The sequence below is a fragment of the Penaeus chinensis genome, chromosome 25, assembly GCF_019202785.1.
Source record: "Penaeus chinensis breed Huanghai No. 1 chromosome 25, ASM1920278v2, whole genome shotgun sequence".
NCBI lineage: Eukaryota > Metazoa > Arthropoda > Malacostraca > Decapoda > Penaeidae > Penaeus > Penaeus chinensis.
Window position 1 is genome coordinate 5,537,438 of NC_061843.1, and position 4,743 is coordinate 5,542,180.

Sequence of the window (4,743 nt, forward strand, 5' to 3'; positions counted from 1 at the left end):
TCATACTTCCTCTCCCCTATCACCCCTCCCCTCCCCCCTTCCCTCTAACCTTCCTCCTCTCCCCTCCCTCTTTCCTCCCCCTCCTCTCCCCTCCCTCTTTCTTCCCCCTCCTCCTCCCTTTCTACGTACAGAGAGGGACGCTCGGGGTCAATCCTCGTTAATACAAGTTGGTTTACCTCGCGTTCGTTGTATCGCTTCTGCATAAATTTCGAGTCAAGATGTTGTTGGGAGGAGGGAGAGGGAGGAGGGGGAGTAAGGGGGGAGAGGGTGGAAGGGAGGGAGGGAGGGAGGGAGGGAGGGAGGGAGAGGGAGGGAGGGGAAGGAGGGAGGGAGGGGAAGGAAAGGGAGAGGAAGGAAAGGGAGGGGAGGAAGAAAAAAAAACCAAAAAAACGAGACAGGTAGAAAGGAGGAAGAGAAAAGGGAGACAGCTAATGAAAAGAGAGACACGAGAGGGGAAGAAGGGGAGGAGAGGAGTTAAGAAGACAAAGACGAGAAAAGAGAGGACATAAAGAAGAAGAGAGAAGAGAGAGGAGAGGCGATGCTCCAACAAGCCTCTGAAGAACCTTGACTCAAGATGGTCGCTTCTTGTAAAGTACTTTTGAAAGATTTTTTTCTTTTCGATAATTCAATGCTTTCTTGATACGTTTCTCCTGTTTCGTGTTTATGGATGGTTTGTATATATCATACAATTATTCCTTCTATGAAAGACCATAAAAAAATGATAAAAACAACAACGAAGCAATAACGATGATAGTAACAACAACAGTGATGATGATGATAACAATTACAATATAAATAGTAACATAAACAGGAACATCAACAACTAACGAATATAAACAACAACAAAAAACAACAACAACGGAAATGATGATAATAAGAATAACGCCAACAACAAAAACAACAACAATAACAACAACAGCACTAACAACAACAACAACAAAAAGAAGAAAGGCCACACACACACACACACCTGATTTTGAAATACAAATAAAACTGTTTCTCTGGAGAACTTTTTGACTTTCTAACTTCCCTCTCCAAAGAATACCAGGGAAATAATACCAAAGAATAATACCAGAAGGAAACCAGATGCCAGATAAGAAAAAAGAAAAAAAAAACCTTTTAATTTCAGCAAGATGACTTTGAATTAATCACAGGGACGAATTTAATAGAAATGGCTCAGGTATTATCAGAATTGTGGCAGGTGTTTGTAGGTTTGTGTGTTTGTGAGTCTGTTTGTTTGTGTATGTGTGTGTGTTTGAGTGTTTGTTTGTTTGTGTGTTTGTGTGCGTCTGTTTTTGTGTGTGTTTGTGTCTGTTTATGTGTGTTTGTGTTAGTGGATGTGTGTGTGTGTTTGTACATGTGTGTGTGTGACTATTTGTGGAGTATGTATGTATAAGGTTGGGTAGGAAGTTACTCTATGCATGCATGTATGTACGTATTTATGTATTTATGTATGTATGTATGTATGTATGTATGTATGTATGTATGTATGTATGTATGTATGTATGTATGTATGTATGTATGTATGTATGTATACATGTATGCATGTGTGTATGAATGAATGTATATAGACATGTATGTATGTACATAGACAAGCATATATATCTATAGACACACATATATACATGGATACACGTATACGAATGTATGCAAATATGAATCGATCGTACGTACGCACGCACGCACGTACCGTAAACCACACCGGAACTGAAAATCGGTCTCGTCCTTATCTTATCTGCCGCCGGGAGAGTACTTCCGCGCAAGCAAACCGGACCGAGGCGAGGGCGACGCGAAATAGCTCGGCGCTCTAAAAGATACCTGGTGTACGACCATCCACGTTAATTAAGACAGAGTGCGCCGAAAGGGAATATTTAATGAGGCAGTTAATCCGGAGCGAATCCCGATGCTGATGTGGGACGGAACAGCTGCTGGGGGGGAGGGGGGGGGGGAGCGGAGAGAGAGGGGGTGAGGTAGGAAAGGGAGGAAGGGGGTGGGAGAAGGAGGAAGGGGGTGGGAGAGGGAGGAGGAAGGGGGTGGGGAGAGGGAGGAGCAGTGTAGAAGGGGTGGGAGGGGGTGTGGGATGGAGGTGAGAGTGGATAGGGATACAACGAAGAGGGGGGGTGGGGTTAGTATGAGGCACTGGTGGGGTATGTGCTCAGGGTACGTCTGTGAAGAGGATGGCACTACTAATTGAGGTTTGAGGGAAGGGAAAGGGACAATAAGTAAATAAATACACAATAATAATACTAATAAATAATCTAGTTAATTCCATTTATTACGTTTGCTGTGACAGGCTGTCTGTTTGCTTCTTAATTACCCCTGTGTGCAAGAAATGGCCGGGATTACCGTCCACCGGTAGCGCGGGATTACCAGACGAGAACGCTTCCACTGCACATGTATAATATATATATATATATATATATATATATATATATATATATATATATATATATATATACATATATATATATAAATATATATATATATATATATATTTTTTTTTTTATATATATATATAAGAGAGAGAGAGAGAGAGAGGAGAGAGAGAGAGAGAGAGAGAGAGAGAGAGAGAGAGAGAGAGAGAGAGAAAAAAAAAAAAGAGAGAGAGAGAAAGAGAGAGAGAAAGGGAGAGAGAGAGAGAGAGAGAGAGAGAGAGAGAGAGAGAGAGAGAGGAGAGAGAGAGAGAGAGAGAGAGAGAGAGAGAGAGAGAGAGAGAAGACGGAGAAAGAGAGAGAGAGAAAGAGAGAGAGAGAGAGAAAGAGAGATGAGAGAGAGAGAAAGAGAGAGAATGAGAGAGAGAGAAAGAGAGAGAAAGAGAGAGAATGAGAGAGAGAGAAAGAAAGAGAATGAGAGAGAGAGAAAGAAAGAGAAAGAGAGAGAGAAGGAAAGAGAGAGAGAGAGAGAGAGAGAGAGAGAGAGAGAGAGAGAGAGAGAGAGAGAGAGAGAGAGAGAGAGAGAGAGAGAGAGAATGAGAGAAAGAGACAGAGAGACAGACAGACATAGACAGATATATAAACTATAAATAACCAGGAAACAAAATTCCCATATACTAATACACACACAAAACAACTCGTGTCCCTCTCTGCCATTGTCAAAGAGAGTGGACATTTTTTTTGCAATTCATTTCACCGGAGGAAGAGGCCGGAAGGACGCAAAGGCGAGACAAAGGGACGGCATAAAACCCGCGTCCAGGAAGTAATTATATGTATTGGATAATAATAAACTTTTAAAAGCAGGTGTTTTGGAATTTTCCTTTTTTGTTTCTGGAAGCGATTTATTGCGAAAGGAAGGGAATGTGAGGGTGAGAGTGTGGCCGAAATCATCACATGCGAAGGGTAGTTTATTTCAATAGCACTGGCATGTTTGGAGAGGAATTCGACTGCGAGTAATAATGGTAAAGACAATAGAAATACTGATAATAATGATAAGGATGATGGTGATGGTGATGATGGTGATATTGATGATGATGGTGATGATGATGATGATGGTGATGGTGATGATGATGATGATGATGATGGTGATGGTGATGGTGATGGTGATGATGGTGATGATGGTAATAATAATAATAATAATAATAATAATAATAATAATAATAATAATAATAATAATAATTATAATAATAATAATAGTAACAACAAGAACAACAATCAAAACAATATTGATAATAAAAAACAACAACAGCACAAACAACAAGAGTACCTCAACCCAACCAAACAAACAAACAAACAAACAAACAGACATACAATCAATAAACGCCGATAAAGAAATAAAAAAGACACGGGTACCCCCCTCCCCCCACCCAAAAAAAAAAAAAAAAAAAAAAAAAAAAAAAAAAAAAAAAAAAAAAAACCTAAACAATGGAGTCGTCGACCGCCTAAGTTACGCACCAAGTTTAATCATGGAAAGTTACACCTTCGGGAGAGCCCGGCCGAGGAAACTTACCGGCGTTTGCATTTCATTAAAGTTCTTTCAATTCCCCAAATAAGTTGAATGGGCAATCTCGTCGCCGGTCCGTCTACGTTCTATTTTGGAGAGAGGGAAGGGAGGGGGGGAAGGGAGAGGAGGGGAAGGAGGGAGAGGAGTGTGGGGAGGGAGGAGGGGGGAGGAAGTGGGAGGGGAGGGAGGGGGGATGGAGGAGAGGGGAGGAAGTGGGAGGGAGAGGAGGGGGGAGGGATGAGGATGGAGGGGGGAGGAAGTGGGAGGGGAGGGAAGGGGGGGAGGGAAGTGGGAGGAAGTGGGATGGGGAGGGGGGATTGAGGGAAGTGGGAGGGAGGGAAGTGGGAGGGAGAGGAGGGAGGGATAGAGGAGGGGGGAGGAAGTGGGAGGGAGAGGATGGGGGGGTGGAGGAGGGGGGAGGGAGGGGAGGAAGTGGGAGGGAGGGACGGGAGTGTGGGAGGGGAGGGAGGGGAGGGAGGAGGGGGGGTGGTGGGGAGGGAGGGGGGGAGGAAGTGGGAGGGAGAGGAGGGGAGGGAGATGAGGGGGGTCACACAATGGCAGTGGAGTGACCAAAGGAAGGAAAAGAACAGCAAAAATCTGAGAAGTAAATAGGTAGATAAACAGAAAATGAATAATAACAACAACACGAAGAAGAAGAAGAAGAAGAAGAAGAAGAAGAGAGAGAGAGAGAGAGAGAGAGAGAGACTTACGCAATCGATTTTGAATTTCGTTTGCCCAATACTCTTTCCCAAAAGATATGAGAAGAAGTTTCCTCGAGATGAAGTGACACCTTACGAGCTAGAACTT